The sequence below is a fragment of the Rhinoderma darwinii genome, chromosome 13 (assembly GCF_050947455.1).
Source record: "Rhinoderma darwinii isolate aRhiDar2 chromosome 13, aRhiDar2.hap1, whole genome shotgun sequence".
Classification (NCBI taxonomy): Eukaryota; Metazoa; Chordata; class Amphibia; order Anura; family Rhinodermatidae; genus Rhinoderma; species Rhinoderma darwinii.
In genome coordinates, this window is record NC_134699.1 from 56,626,404 (window position 1) to 56,643,548 (window position 17,145).

The following is a 17,145-nucleotide window of genomic DNA, read 5'->3' on the forward strand; positions in this document are numbered from 1 at the left end:
TTGTCACTACAGGGCACGTTTGCGATGTGAAGGAATCTCCTGTCGAATAAACTTCATCTCTGGCAATGTAGTGCCACAGGGTGCAGTGCATTGTGTGAGATCAGCCAAGCTGTCACTTAGATCAGCAGAGTCCTGTCATATTTCAGAATGGCAGCTGGCAAGCATTTGAATGCAGCTTTGGATGTGAATGGAGAAGACTAGAAAAAAACTTAAGATCAGTATGATAGTAAATGTAGATGTAAATTATACACTATATAAGATTTATTCCCATCAGGGACATTTATGACATATCCACTGGACAAGGGTGGGGCTAGGTGGGGCATTTGCCCCGGGCGCAACTTAGAGGGGGGCGCCAGTGCCACCCCCTCCTGCACTATAATTGTACCTGCGTCTATAGAACACAGATACAATTAGAAGCAATGAATGGCCAGGTACGTTCCATGCCCGGCCATTCAGCGCCTTTCTACAAGTGAAGTGGCGCGATACTTTGCACCGCTTGCATCATTGAAGGGCGCTGAATGACAGGGAAAGTCATTCTGCCCTTCCATCAGCGCCTTTCATAGACTCTTCATTCAACACCAGGAGACCTGCGCAGAAGAGAGCAGGTCTCCATTGCTGCCGGACAGTGTGGGAACGGGATTAAGGTGAGTTTGAATAGTTTGTTATTTTATCGTAATTAAAAAAGTGTGTGGCTTTATCTACAGGGGGGGCTTTATCTACAAGTGGGCTATATATAGGGGTGGGCTATATGTGGAGCACTATACACAGGGGTGGGCTATATCTACAGGGGGGCTATATACAGGGGTGGGCTATCTAGAGCACTATATACAGGGGTGGGCGATATCTACAGGAGGGCTACATATAGGGGTGGGCTATCTGTGGAGCACTATATACAGGGGTGGACTATGTGGAGCACTATATACAGGGGTGGGTTATATCTACAGAGGGGCTATATGCAGGGGTGGGCTATCTGTGGAGCACTATAGGGGGAGCTATTTGTGGGACACTGTATACAGGGGGCTCTATGGGGGGGAACTATCTACAGGGGGCACGGTGTGTGGGGGATACAGTGTATGGCGCTATTATATTTAGGGGCGTAGTGTGTGGTAAAATGAGAGCTTTATCTTTCTTTATAGGTGTAGAAATGTTGGAAAAGTGAGAAGCTGAAGACATGTGAGCGGCAAACTGCAGAAATGGGCTGTGACCGGGAGAATTCATCATAGGTCTGGATCGGATGGAGAAAAAGAACTAGAATCTGAGACGTCACCGGTGAGTCCCTTAATGTAAATGTTTATTCTGTCTCTAATCAGCACTGTGGTCACTGTATGATCTGCAGCGAGATGATGGGTGGTGTGATTATGATATGATTTATTTTTGAGGAACCGCATCTCCCAGCATATCCTTACCATTGTTCGGGCTATGCTGCGAGCTGGAAACAAATTAGTGCAAACCTATATGGCAGGGGTTGCACTAAATTGAGCTGTAGTTGTGCTGGTGTTTTTATTTATGTACTGAGCTTGGTTCTGGTGCTGTATTTATGTACTGACCACTATTCTGGTGTTGTGCATAGAACTATATTGCTTGTAAAATGTACAAATGTTTTTATGCTAGACTTACATACAAAGAAATGTGGAAAAGAAATGACACGTCATTGATTGGTAGAGAAAACAAACATGGCGAGGGGGAAGGAGATGTCGGGAAAGCGGTTGAGGGGGGGGGGGGGGGCCAAACTGAATTTTTGCCCCGGGTGCTGTAGAACCAACTACGCCTCTGCACTGGAGATGTCATAAATGTCAGATAGATGCGGGTCCCACCTCTGGGACCTGCACGTAACTCTAGAGGGGGGGCCCCTAAACCCAGTTCTGTATTCCGGCTGATTTCCAACCATGAAGTAAAAAACAGGGTAACGCGCTGTTTCCGTAACTCCCATAGTAGTAAATGGCAGGTATAGAAGCAGCGTAGCATGTGAGTTACGCTGTTTCCATAACTGACATTCAGTTCTATGGGACTTACGGAAGCCATGTAGCTCAGCCAGCTACGCTGTTTCCGTAATTAATGTTCGGAAATCACACTTCAGCCACAACACTGGGTAGAATGGTGCTTAGGGGGCCACGTTCTAGAAAAAAAGATCTGGGACCCGTACCTATCTGATTTGACACATCCTGTGGATAGATCATAAATGTCCTTGATGGAAAAACCCCCTTTAAGTCACCTGACCTCACTTCATGCGTTTAGGACAGGTCCTATGTCTACACTACAGCTAAATTTATACATTTAGGCCTCCGCTAAGTTTCTAAATTTTAGGTCAGGAGGAGGAGGGAAGATGGAGCCGAGTACTGTCATTTACTACTAGTGAACGAGGATGTGGCGGTCTGAGTGAGGAGGTCAGTGCATGCTGGCCCGGGAGTGAACCAGTCCAGTCACCTGACCTAAGTCACCTGAGCAGCGCGGTCTGAGTGAGGTAGGCCCAGACAAAATGATCTCGCGGACTGGATGTTCCCGACCCCGTGTCTCAGCAGAAGATGACTGCTATAAAAATATATTCACAAATTCATCAGCACAGAACAGTCTTCGGACCTTGGACTAAAGGCTTCCAACTTTTCTGCCACTTAACTACAAGTCTATTAATCAGAAGACTGCTGACCTGCAGAGGACACAGCCTCAGAAGACATTTCATGTGTGTGACTAGAGCTCATTTGATATTTATTCATGTCAAGCTGTGGCTCTGCTTACTCTTTAGGATATGGTACAGCGGGCTGCAGGACTAGCATGCTAATGAGCTGGACTATTATGCTAATCAGGCACCTGGGCAGACCCCTGCCTCTCCGCTGGCACCATCTCTTCTTTGCCTCAGCAGTTTAATGAGAGGAGAGAGTGAACAATGTGGAGGCGAAGAACAGATTTGTATATAATAATAATCTCTAATTAAATTTGAGAGTTTAGCCTGAGCTCCTCTGTAACCGCAGGAATGAACATGGCTTCTAAGAATCGGTGTAAGATGGGGCACCTGCATCATTTTTTGAGGGTGTTGAGGCCAGCAGGTCCTCTTGCATCAAGAAAAGAGGCAGCTCAGGCTAAAGTGTTCTGCTCCTAATGCAGAAAAAGGCTGGTGTACTTAAAGGAACTTTCCTGGCAAAACGTGTACACTGTTATGTCCAGCGAGGGGGCGAGGCATGACAGGTTTAAAATCTTGTGCAATGCATCACCCCTCTGGTGTAATGACCGAGCAAGCATTGGGACACTTTTAAAGGGTAACCAAACTTTCAAAAAACTTCGGACATGTCAGAAGTTTTGATCGGTGGGGTCAGAGCACTGAGACCCCCACCGATCTCTAAAACGAGCAACAGAATCGCTCAGACTTTCTATTGAGCCCGTACACCAACTGCTCGGCTTTCCAAGAAAACCGATCAGGAACAAAGCGGCTCTGCTCACTTGAGCGCTTCTGCCGCGATGGCATGTCAGAAGTTTTTTGAAAGTTTAGGCTGGGTTCACACGAGCACATTAACGTCCGTAATGGACGGACGTATTTCGGCCGCAAGTCCCGTACCGCACACCGTGCAGGGAGCCGGGCTCCTAGCATCATAGTTATGTACGATGCTAGGAGTCCCTGCCTCTCTGCAGGACAACTGTCCCGTACTGTAATCATGTTTTCAGTACGGGACAGTAGTTCCACGGAGAGGCAGGGACTCCTAGCGTCGTACATAACTATGATGCTAGGAGACCGGCTCCCTGCACTGTGTTCGGTCCGGGACTTCCGGCCGAAATACGTCCGTCCATTACGGACGTTAATGTGCTCGTGTGAACCCAGCCTAAGTAACCCTTTAACTCCTTCACACAAGTCTATAGAGAGTTCTTGAAAAATGTATGAACCAAAGACCCCGTCCACATTAAGTTTTTGCCTTGCATTTACATGTACATCAGGAAAGCAGATGACGAACACACTAAACGTGTCTGCAAGGCTCCATTGTCAGACATAGGCTAAGAGTGACCTTTTGGTGTCCGTCTGGCCGGTATATATGTCAGTGTACCGCAAAAAAGAGGTAAGGAATTGCGTAGTAGACTAGCCTGTTACATCCCGCAGTGTCCAGTAAAAAAACAACATATACTCTTTTTAACATTTTTGTGAATAGCCTATTTGTAAAGAACAATCACTGTTTGGCGTCTGTCGCCGGCATCCAATAAACGTATACGCTTTTCTAAAGCTTTTGTTACTTTTAGCCAATGCGTGGCGGACCCGTTAGGCTTCGTTCACATCTGCCTTGAAGACTATGCTATTGCTGCCGTTAAATAAGCAGAAACCTGGAAGATCGGGAGCATAATTGATGCTATAACAGAACCTATTAAATCATTGGGTAGTTTGACGGAATTGTTTTATTTCCGTTTTTCTGTTCCTCTGACAGAGCTGAAAACGGAAATGCACACGCTGATATGAACCAAGCCTTAAACGGAGGCTTAACGGTGGCATCAGTAGTTTATGGGCCTCAGTGGCATCCGTTCAATATATATGTAATGAGATGCTATTGAAAGCGTATGCCACTTTTAGGTATCTGTCATAGCCTCCATTTAAAATATGCGTCAGAATCTTCCTGACGTATATGGTAAATGAGGTGATGTGAACAGTGCCTTAGATGATAAACCTGGTATGAAATGCCTATCGTGTTCAGCTCGTCCCACATGGTGTCTGTAATAGACACTTACAGGCTCAGATGCATTGTAGATAGCAGAAAGTCAAGATAACAATGTGACATTAGTGGCTGGAGGGACCCAGGGCTGGACTGGCCATCGGGCAGCTCTGGCAAATGCCAGATGGGCCGCTGAACAGTGGGCCCCCTGCTGGCTGTCCAAACAATCAGTGTCTGCTCAGGCAGTAGGGTACAGCATTTGTAAGGCGATGGCCGGCACAGCAGCTAAGAACTGCCGTCCGACTGTAATCGCAGCCGTGGTCTGTGCTACTATTACTAAATCTCACTGTGATATGCTAAAATCTTTCCCTCCAGCCCCCCTTCCCTGCTCTTCACACAACCTCTCCTCCTCCTGCTGCTGTTACCAGTCGGGACGTGGGGGAGGAGAGACTGTCTGCGCGCTCTGTCGTGCTGTGAGCAGGAGAAGTGCTGGAGAGAAGACCATCACCCCATCAACCTGCTGAACTCCCTTCACAAATATCCTACATAAAAGTAAGTGCATGTGTGTTTACAATGTGTACTTTATATGTGTATAGTGTGTGTATATTTGTCTGTAATGTGTATGTATGTATATATAATGTGTGTGTATATAGTGTATGTGATGTGTTCATGTGTGTGTATATAGTGTGTGATGTGTTCATGTGTGTATATATATATATATATATATATATATATAGTGTGTGATGTGTTCATGTGTGTGTATATATATATATATATATATATATATATATAGTGTGTGATGTGTTCATGTGTGTATATATAGTGTGTGATGTTTGTGTGTGTATATATAGTGTGTGATGTGTTCATGTGTGTGTGTGTATATATAGTGTATGTGATGTGTTCGTGTGTGTGTGTGTGTGTATGTGTGTATGTGTATATATATATATATATATATATATACATACACATATACATACACACTACCGTTCAAAAGTTTAGGGTCACTTAGAAATGTCCTTATTTTTGAAAGAAAAGCACAATTTTTTTCAATGAAGATAACATTAAATTAATCAGAAATACACTCTATACATTGTTAATGTGCTAAATGACTATTCTAGCTGCAATCGTCTGGTTTTTAATGCAATATCTACATAGGTGTATAGAGGCCCATTTCCAGCAACCATCACTCCAGTGTTCTAATGGTACATTGTGTTTGCTAACTGTGTTAGAAGGCTAATGGATGATTAGAAAACACTTGAAAACCCTTGTGCAATTATGTTAGCTGTTTAGAGGAGCTATAAAACGGACCTTCCTTTGAGCTAGTTGAGAATCTGGAGCATTACATTTGTGGGTTAGATTAAACTCTCAAAATGGCTAAAAAAAAAGAGAGCTTTCATGTGGAACTCGACAGTCTATTCTTGTTCTTAGAAATGAAGGCTATTCCATGCGAGAAATTGCAAAGAAACTGAAGATTTCCTACAACGGTGTGTACTACTCCCTTCAGAGGACAGCACAAACAGGCTCTAACCAGAGTAGAAAGAGAAGTGGGAGGCCCCGCTGCACAACTGAGCAACAAGACAAGTACATTAGAGTCTCTAGTTTGAGAAATAGACGCCTCACAGGTCCCCAACTGGCAGCTTCATTAAATAGTACCAGCAAAACGCCAGTGTCAACATCTACAGTGAAGAGGCGACTCTGGGATGCTGGCCTTCAGGGCAGAGTGGCAAAGAAAAAGCCGTATCTGAGACTGGCTAATAAAAGGAAAAGATTAATATGGGCAAAATCACACAGACATTGGACAGAGGAAGATTGGAAAAAAGTGTTATGGACAGACGAATCAAAGTTTGAGGTGTTTGGATCACACAGAAGAACATTTGTGAGACGCAGAACAACTGAAAAGATGCAGGAAGAGTGCCTGACGCCATCTGTCAAGCATGGTGGAGGTAATGTGATGGTCTGGGGTTGCTTTGGTGCTGGTAAAGTGGGAGATTTGTACAAGGTAAAAGGGATTTTGAATAAGGAAGGCTATCACTCCATTTTGCAACGCCATGCCATACCCTGTGGACAGCGCTTGATTGGAGCCAATTTCATCCTACAACAGGACAATGACCCAAAGCACACCTCCAAATTATGCAAGAACTATTTAGGGAAGAAGCAGGCAGCTGGTATTCTATCTGCAATGGAGTGGCCAGCGCAGTCACCAGATCTCAACCCCATAGAGCTGTTGTGGGAGCAGCTTGACCGTATGGTACGCAAGAAGTGCCCATCAAGCCAATCCAACTTGTGGGAGGGGCTTCTGGAAGCATGGGGTGAAAATTCTCCCGATTACCTCAGCAAATGAACAGCTAGAATGCCAAAGGTCTGCAATGCTGTAATTGCTGCAAATGGAGCATTCCAAGACCAAAGCAAAGTCTGAAGGAGAAAATTATTATTTCAAATAAAAATCATTATTTCTAACCTTGTCAATGTCTGGACTATATTTTCTAGTCATTTTGCAACTCATTTGGTAAATATAAGTGTGAGTTTTCATGGAAAACACAAAATTGTCTGGGTGACCCCAAACTGCTGAACGGTAGTGTATATGTGTGTGGAGAGCGCTATAGCTGTTGTATTTATTTAACTTGTAGTTTAAATACTGCAGATTTTACCAATGGATTTAGTTGGGGTAAGGGCTCGTACACACGTAAAATTCCTCAGCCGAAATTGACCTGCGGTGCGTAATTTACAGACCACAGCATGTCATTTCCTGCTATGGAAAGTGTGCAGAATTGCTGCGTTTTTCATAGGAGACGTCTCCATATCCCAACATTGAGAAAAATGCAGCAATTTACGTACCATTTTCTGTCGCAAACACCGCAGGAAATGGTGCGTTTTTGCCACAGCGGAAAGCCTTTGAATTTTAAACAGAATTTCTGCAGCAATTCCGTTGTCTGTGTATAAGCCCTAAATCCACAGAATAAGGGCTTCTCCACACGTATTGGAATTGCTGCAGAAAATGGTGCGTGTTTTGCTGCGTTTTTCTCAATGTTGGGGGATGGTGACATCTCCTCTGAAAAACGCAGTGATTCAGTCCACTTTCCGCAGCAGTAAGAGTGGGTGAGTTTTGAACAAATCTCACCCACACGATGAACGGAAAAAAGGCTCAGAAATTGACTTGCTGTCCGTTTTTTTAATCCGCAGCATGTCAATTGTATGTGCATAAACACTGCTTATTTGTTTCGGGTTTTTCCCATTTAATTCAATGGGGAGGTAAAACCCGCAACAAATAGCAGGTGTGTTTTTTTTTGCGTCGGAAATGCAGCGATTCCAATGCAAAAAATCGCAACTCAGGAAAAATGTAAATCTTATACTTACCCAGAATTCCGTTTTTTTTGTCCGGGCCGGCCTGCTAGGATGACGTTTCATCCAATCGCAGGCTGCAGCGGTCACATGGGATGAAACATCATCCCAGGGCTGCAGGATGTAGGCGGGAAGAGTCGTCATGGTAAGTATCCATTTTTTTCTGCTCAGTTTTCCGCAGCGACCATTCCTGGCCAAAAAACCACCACAATTTGGTGCGGTTTTTCAGCTTGAATTCCCTGCGGTGCACAGGGCGTACACGCTGTATGCTTTTACACAGCGTATCCGTCCTGTGTGAACATACCTGTACAGAATATACATATAGTAGCTGCTGTCGGACAACGATACAGCTGCAAACCACGCCAACGTGCTGCATTCCCATGAGTGAGCGCAGTTTTCAAATGATTGTTATGGTTTGCAAAAAACTGCATGGACATTAACAATCATTTGAAAACCGTGCTGACTTTTGGTAAAACTGCATGTGCTGCGTGTTGTACTGGACGATGGTTGTTGTTACGATCTGATTGCATTAAAGGCTGTGTAACCTATTGAAGGGGATTTTTTTCTTTTTAATAAAATGTCAGTGTGTTTTGTGCAACTTTATAATTCGTTTTTATTAAAAAATCTTTGAACTTTTTGAGATATAGCTGCTCTGTATCCTGAACATGTCAGGTCTGTGGGACTGATGGGTTCAGTGTCAGCGTGTCCTGTGTGTCTCTGACACGCAAGATCCACCTATAATAGATCACATCTAAGTTACTTAAATGTGATAGATTACAGGTGGATACAGTCGACCACTCTATTGATTCCGCCAAAAAAACAGGAAAACCTTGCGAATGGTAACGGAAAGCTATGGTTTCTGTTTGGTTTCCGTCCGTGGGTTCCCCTGACGGGAAGGTGTGACGGAACCCCGACTCAGGTGAGAATGAAGCCTAACTATTACTGTATGATCTGTACAGATAATGGGGGGTATTATTTTTGGGGGTATAAGCAACTCCCAGTATATCATTACCATTGTTCAGGTCATATTGGAGGCTGCTAACCTGACTTTGCAAATGATCTCTGTACTGAAATGTATTTGTACTGAGTTTTGTTCTGGTGCTGTATATATGTACTGAGCTTGGATTTTGTGCTGTATATATGTACTGAAGTTGGTTCTGGTGCTGTATATATGTACTGAGCTTTGTTTTGGTGCTGTATGGATGTACTGAGCTTTGTTCTGGTGTTTTATATATGTACTGAGCTTTGTTCTGGTGTTGTATATATGTACTGGGCTTTGTTCTGGTGTTGTATATATGTACTGGGCTTTGTTCTGGTGTTGTATATATGTACTGAGCTTGGTTCTGGTACTGTATATATGTACGGAGCTTTGTTCTGGTGTTGTATATATGTACTGAGCTTGGTTCTGGTACTGTATATATGTACTGAGCTTTGTTCTGGTACTGTATACATATACTGAGCTTTGTTCTGGTGCTGTATATATGTACTGCGCTTGGTTCTGGTGTTGTATATATGTACTGAGCTTGGTTCTGGTGTAGAGCAGATGGCATTGTTGCAATTCATTGCATTTGTAATCAGAACCTGTCTGGTAGTTTTAACCCCTTGAACCGCCACCATGCAGTAATACATGACCTGACAATATTTCCAAACATTCCCCTGTATGTTTGTTTCAGATGCAAATCTTTAAAATCAACTTTTAAAATAGTCCACGCTATATGCTAATTACTATATCAAGGGTCATGGGTCGGTGCCGCTATACTGTAGAGTCACACAGTCATAACTGCAAGTCCACCTTTCCATGCTTGGTTGACATCTCCCTGGCTGTTCTACATCACTACCAGTATCCTCCAACTTTCTTGGATGCACCATTGCCTTATACTCCATGAACACGCACCGTTCAGCGAGGTTTACTCTGCCCAGCTTCATCGCTGCACCGCGCATGCCAAGGGAGTACAAAGCAAAGGAGAAGGCTGTTCGTAATGTAGAACAGTCAGGGGGATGCCAATCAAGATCTGGGGGGCGCCATTTAAATTTTCGCCTCACGCTGCAGAAAAACTAGAATTGGCCCTGGGCGGTGGCGCCACTGAAACCAGCCGCCTCCACCCCCTCATGCACTAATTGTATCTGCCTTACAATGACGCTGATTGGCAGGGCAGCAAGACTTGCCCCGCCAATTAGCGCCTTTCAACCGCTTCTGTTGTTGAAAAGTGCTGATTAACGGGGCAAGTCATTCTGCTCTGCCAATCAGCACCGTCGCTCAGCCCCGGCAGACCTGCTCAGAAGAGAGCAGGCCTGCATTGACATAGGATGACGTGGGAACGGGATCGAGGTGAGTATGTAAAGTTGTGTTTTTTTTGGTCTTTTTTTTCAACTTAAAAGTGTGAGCGCCATTATCTACGGGGGGGTGCTATATGTGGGGCACTATATACAGGGGAGCTATATGCGGGCCACAATCGACAGGAGAGGCTTTATGTGAGGCAAAATCTATGGGGAGGGCTATATGTGGGACAACATATACAGGGGGGCTATATGTGGGGCACCATCTACAGGGGGGCTATATGTGGGGCACTATATACAAAAAAAATCCTCTAGAATAACGAGCATGTACATTATTCTCATGGAAAAGCAGTGGATTCGTTGGAGTTGGGGCTATCAAGAACTATTCCTCTTTTCCTTTACACCAGTTTTAAAAATTCTCCCCATGTTTTGTATAGCTGAAAGGTGTTCCCAGCCCAACACTGGCGGCTGCGTATGGCCTGCGGTGGGCCTGTGTGCTTAAAAATGCCAGGGCTTTTAAGTCCCAGTCCGGCCCTGGAGGGACCTATCTGTTGAATCTGATCCCTCTTCATGTCGATTGTGTCCTTATCTCAAAAACCTTATCTTTCTACTGCAATGAATCGTAATTGGGAACCTGAAGGACCAGTCAGCAGAACGCCCAGATACAGGGTGGCTCTGACTGTGCCACACGATCCATATTGTCGAGTTGTTCTATGTCAAAGGAATTATCTGCCAGGAGATGAATGTTCTTCATCCTTAAAGAGAATCGTCTTCTGAAGGACTTTCTCAGGATCACTACATAAAAGGTGATATTTTTTAGAGTCGCTCGTTTCATACCGAAATGTGTAAAGTAAAAAGAATGACGTTTACGCTTTATACAATCCTATTTTGTCAGAAGGGTTCCCTGAGACATATCGCAGTGTGTCTTGTTCCTAGGACCCCCAGTAATCGGCTTTAATCTGTGGGGGAACTGGACACGGGTTAAATAAGTCATGGGAGCACTGTTGCAGGCTGACTGGGGGATGCTGATAAAATAGCTGGGGCACTGTGACTGGCACCGTAAGGCCTCTTTCACACGACAGTGAAAAACGGCCATGTGATGGCCGTCCTTTTAACGGCTTTCACATGGCCGTTTTCAGAACAATGATATTCTATGGGTGCATTCACACGGCCGTTTTTTAACGGCCCGTGAATAATGGCCGTCAAAAAATAGGACATGTCCTATTTTTGGCCGTTTTAACGGCCTGACGGCCCCCATAGAAGTCAATGGATCCGTTTTTAACGGCTGTCAATACATGTAACAACCGTTAAAAATGGATCTGTTACATGGGGATTGGCAAGGGAACTACTAGTTCCCTTGCTGGCTATCGTTGGCATACTCACGTTTGCGGCGCTTCTTCACGTGTGGTCACTCGTCTGTGGTCACTCGGGTTTGAAGGCGCCTCGATGACGTCATCGCCCCGTCGCGCTGCCTTGCCAGATCCCGTGCAGACGAGTGACCACAAGTGAAGAAGAGGAGAGACGGCGCTGCTCTCGTGAGTATGTGGCACGATCTATAGGCAGGCTGGTGTGGCATCTACAGGGAGGCTGGTGTGGCATCTACAGGCAGGCTGGTGTGGCATCTACAGGCAGGTTGGTGTGGCATCTACAGGGAGGCTGGTGTGGCATCTACAAGGAGGCTGGTGTGGCATCTACAAGGAGGCTGGTGTGGCATCTACAAGGAGGCTGGTGTGGCATCTACAAGGAGGCTGGTGTGGCATCTACAGGGAGGCTGGTGTGGCATCTACAGGGAGGCTGGTGTGGCATCTACAGGGAGGCTGGTGTGGCATCTACAGGGAGGCTGGTGTTGCATCTTCAAGGAGGCTGGTGTGGCACGATCTACAGGGAGGCTGGTGTGGCACGATCTACAGGGAGGCTGGTGTGGCACGATCTACAGGGAGGCTGGTGTGGCACGATCTACAGGGAGGCTGGTGTGGCACGATCTACAGGGAGGCTGGTGTGGCACGATCTACAGGGAGGCTGGTGTGGCATCATCTACAGGGAGGCGTGTGGCATCTACAGGGGGCGTGTGGCATCATCTACAGGGAGGCGTGTGGCATGTACAGGGAGGCGTGTGGCATGTACAGGGAGGCGTGTGGCATGTACAGGGAGGCGTGTGGCATCTACAGGGGGCGTGTGGCATCATATACAGGGGGCGTGTGGCATCATATACAGGGGCCATGTGGCATCATATACAGGGGGCATGTGGCATCATCTACAGGGGGCGTGTGGCATCATCTACAGGGGGAGTGTGGCATCATCTACAGGGGGCGTGTGGCATCATATACAGGGGGAGTGTGGCATCATCTACAGGGGGCGTGTGGCATCATCTACAGGGGGCGTGTGGCATCATCTACAGGGGGCGTGTGGCATCATCTACAGGGGGCGTGTGGCATCATCTACAGGGAGGCTGTAAATAGTGTCTAGGTGAACATGTGACCTTCCTTTGGTTGTTTTCAGGGGGCTGGGACAAAAAAAGCCTGACCAATGAAATTCATCAGTTTTTTTAATGGCCATGAAAAACTGATGCAAAATGGATGTCAAACGGACATTAAAAACGGACAGATGGACTTGAAATGGATGAAAATTTAGAGACAAACTGATGCAAAATGGCCATGAAAAACTGACAGTTGATCAGTTTTAAATGGACATTTTTTTTCACTGTCGTGTGAATAAGGCCTTAGGGAGGCATTGTGATTGGCTGTGTTCTGGTTGTAAGATTGACCTGTACAGCTGTTCACATATTTGTATAGGGCTGCCATCAGAAATATCTGCGCCCCCGAAACTATTATAGCCATCGATCTCCATCTTGTACCCTATTGCGTACATTCTCCTCCAGCACAGTGACCCGCTGATTTAAAAAATATGGGGAAAGCTATGGTTTATATGCCGCCTCTCAATCTTGAAACATATACTTAGTGGGTCCATGGGAGAGCGGGAACAGAATACTGATTGGGTCCTGTACATTTACACTTATGTAAAATGAAGGGCACTATGTTGGGGAACCAGGTTTGCTCATTGTTAACTATTAAAAGGAATCAGTTACCAGGTTTGGAGCTACTAAACCACCGCCATGCCGTTATGCAGCCAAACCTAGTAACCGGCTCCCTTTAAGTATGGCCCATTTATTGTATAATTGGAGCTTTGTAGCACACATGCAGTGTCTGGTGCCTATCGGGTGAGTGACAGCACACAGGTCAGTTTGGAGACCAGATTTGCCTGGGCCCGTGACAGCAGTGCCACCTGTAGTACCCTGATAGGGCCCTGTTTTTCTGTATATGATCTTTCCAAAACTTGGAATATTTACATTCCGCTTTTGACGTCCCCACGTAGTGTAAACGCTACGGAATTCTGTGCGGAAATTTCTCAGCATTTACAGCAGCAGCAAAGTGGATGAGATTAAGAAAATCTCATGCCCACGCTGAGGAAAAAAAATGCAGCGAAAACGTTAATAAATTGACCTTCGGTGCGGAATTTAAATCTTATGTCAATCTATGCTGCATTTTCGTTGCAGGTTTTTCCCCATTTGAATTCAGTAGGGGTGCAAAACAGAATGACGTTTACGCTTTATACAATCCTACAACAGATTGCCAAATGGTGCGACTTTTGCTGCGCAAAATCGCAACTCGGGAAAAAAACAATTCATACTTAACCAGAACTCCCTGCTTCTTGCTCCAGTCCGTCCTCCAGGGATGGTGTTTTAGCCCATGTGACCGCAGCAGCCAATCACAGGCTGCCACGGTCACATGGCCTACAGTGTCATCCAGGAAGGTCAGACTGAACGTCACCATGACAACGGCCGGGGTAAGTATGAACTTGGGGTTTCTTTTGGGTGGTTTTTTTTCCTATGCTGCTTTCCACAGCGGAAATACCGGACAAAAAAAAATGCACCACAATGTGGTACGGATTTTTGGACGGAATGTGCTTCGGCTTCCAGGTCGGATACGCTGCGTAGCTCTTACGCAGCGTATCTGAGCCGTGGATACCTTTTTCTTAAAGGTTTTTTCTGGGACTTAAATAGTTTGTATCAGTGGAGGTCTAAACCCCCCGCGAAAACAGCGGAATGAAGGAGATGTATCTGGTACTGCATAGAATCTCGCCCCATAGATCAAAGGCTATTTTTGACATTTCTTTGAGTAGAGGGCACAGTGTTAAGAGGCTGCTGTAACATAGGAATAGTTTTTATGCCATCCCTGGAATAGCTCTTAAAGTAATCCTGTCAGTAATATCTTGGTACTACCCATTTTAATAATTTTCAGGAAAAAGCTGTGTAATTATGGTGAGACCAGAGAAACCACATAAGCATCTTCACAACACAATATAATTGTTTACCTTGGCTCAAATGTAATAACATCTTGGAAAAGTTTTTGTTCAGAAGTGATAAGTAAAGTGCGATTAAATGTTGTGAGTTCTTCTGTCGGCATGGAGGCAACGGTGTAGAAACTGAGTGGTGACCCTCTCTGTGACAAATAACTATTGTTACAGGGGATCTATCACCGTTCATGTTGGTGATTCTATAAGAAGCTTTGGTAGCACTCGTGGGTGACACAGCTCTGGTAGCGCTCGTGGGTGACAGCTCTGGTAGCTCTCGTGGGTGACACAGCTCTGGTAGCTCTCGTGGGTGACACAGCTCTGGTAGCGCTCGTGGGTGACACAGCTCTGGTAGCTCTCGTGGGTGACACAGCTCTGGTAGCGCTCGTGGGTGACACAGCTCTGGTAGCGCTCGTGGGTGACACAGCTCTGGTAGCGCTCGTGGGTGACACAGCTCTGGTAGCGCTCGTGGGTGACACAGCTCTGGTAGCGCTCGTGGGTGACACAGCTCTGGTAGCGCTCGTGGGTGACACAGCTCTGGTAGCGCTCGTGGGTGACACAGCTCTGGTAGCGCTCGTGGGTGAGACAGCTCCGGTAGCGCTCGTGGGTGACACCGCTCCGGTAGCGCTCGTGGGTGACACCGCTCCGGTAGCGCTCGTGGGTGACACCGCTCCGGTAGCGCTCGTGGGTGACACCGCTCCGGTAGCGCTCGTGGGTGACACCGCTCCGGTAGCGCTCGTGGGTGACACAGCTCCGGTAGCGCTCGTGGGTGACACAGCTCCGGTAGCGCTCGTGGGTGACACAGCTCTGGTAGCGCTCGTGGGTGACACAGCTCTGGTAGCTCTCGTGGGTGAGACAGCTCCGGTAGCGCTCGTGGGTGACACAGCTCCGGTAGCGCTCGTGGGTGACACAGCTCCGGTAGCGCTCGTGGGTGACACAGCTCCGGTAGCGCTCGTGGGTGACACAGCTCCGGTAGCGCTCGTGGGTGACACAGCTCCGGTAGCGCTCGTGGGTGACACCGCTCCGGTAGCGCTCGTGGGTGACACAGCTCCGGTAGCGCTCGTGGGTGACACAGCTCCGGTAGCGCTCGTGGGTGACACAGCTCCGGTAGCGCTCGTGGGTGACACAGCTCCGGTAGCGCTCGTGGGTGACACAGCTCCGGTAGCGCTCGTGGGTGACACCGCTCCGGTAGCGCTCGTGGGTGACACCGCTCCGGTAGCGCTCGTGGGTGACACCGCTCCGGTAGCGCTCGTGGGTGACACCGCTCCGGTAGCGCTCGTGGGTGACACAGCTCCGGTAGCGCTCGTGGGTGACACAGCTCCGGTAGCGCTCGTGGGTGACACAGCTCCGGTAGCGCTCGTGGGTGACACAGCTCCGGTAGCGCTCGTGGGTGACACCGCTCCGGTAGCGCTCGTGGGTGACACAGCTCCGGTAGCGCTCGTGGGTGACACAGCTCCGGTAGCGCTCGTGGGTGACACAGCTCCGGTAGCGCTCGTGGGTGACACAGCTCCGGTAGCGCTCGTGGGTGACACAGCTCCGGTAGCGCTCGTGGGTGACACAGCTCCGGTAGCGCTCGTGGGTGACACAGCTCCGGTAGCGCTCGTGGGTGACACAGCCCCGGTAGCGCTCGTGGGTGACAGTCAATGAGCTGCGTGGTTGTTTTCCATAAGACGTCTCCTGGCAGCTCCCCGAGTTGAGAGCAGGTATTGTGTGGGTGCACTTACACCGACTAGTTAAGCGCCATTGCGATTTAAGTTGGTAATACACTGTATATAGAAAAAAAATGTGATTATGTGTGTATATATATATATATATATATATATATATATGGTCCAGAAGGACAACTCTTCTACCAGGGATGGATGAGTACGGTAGTAAGGAACACGGCAAAACTGATATACTGTCTCGTGAAGGTCCTGAGGGGATAATACCAGTCCCATCGCTTTGTTGTTCTTTGACTTGAGTCATGCATCTCCTCCTATGTCCTGTACTTGGCATAACACAGTGTATTAGTTTTGCCTGGAGTTTTCCTTTAAGTATTCTTGTATCGGAGGGCAGTGAGTAGACATCTCACTGTATGAACTCTAATACTGACCCTGAAGAACTGGATCCCATCCTGGAAGGGCCACTTATAGGCTTGGGTCTCCTGTGTCTCTTGGAGAATCCATCCCTGTTCTATACTTTAATAGTAATCTGAAGCCGTTATGGTTTTGTACTTATACCCAGCAGTCAATGTAAACAAGCAGAGCTGCAGTGTAAAGCCTGGGGGAAGGATCAGCAATTACCTAAGCCTCTGACACCACAAATGAGGCAGGAGGTCAATGTCTTAATCCTCCCATAGACTTCAAAACACAATGTAGCTGAGCTGAAGTCACTGATCATGTCATGCTAAAGGTGGTCTAGGAAGCAGCTGTGCCTGCCTGTGACATGGCGGTAACTCTGGTCAATGATGATTTTTTTTTTTCTAAGAAAATGGCGGCTTTGCAGGGTCAATCTCTGATAAACACTGGTGACCCCAATGTTCCCTTAACAGTGTGAGGATTTGATCAAACAGCAC

At 46.9% G+C, this 17,145-nt stretch overlaps 1 long non-coding RNA gene across 1 annotated transcript in view; it reads right to left on the bottom strand.

Annotated features, from left to right (window-relative positions):
• The window catches only part of LOC142666196 (uncharacterized), a 145,815-nt gene that overhangs the window by 63,874 nt on the left and 64,796 nt on the right, over positions 1–17,145 (bottom strand). The gene's annotated exons all lie outside the window — the stretch shown is intronic.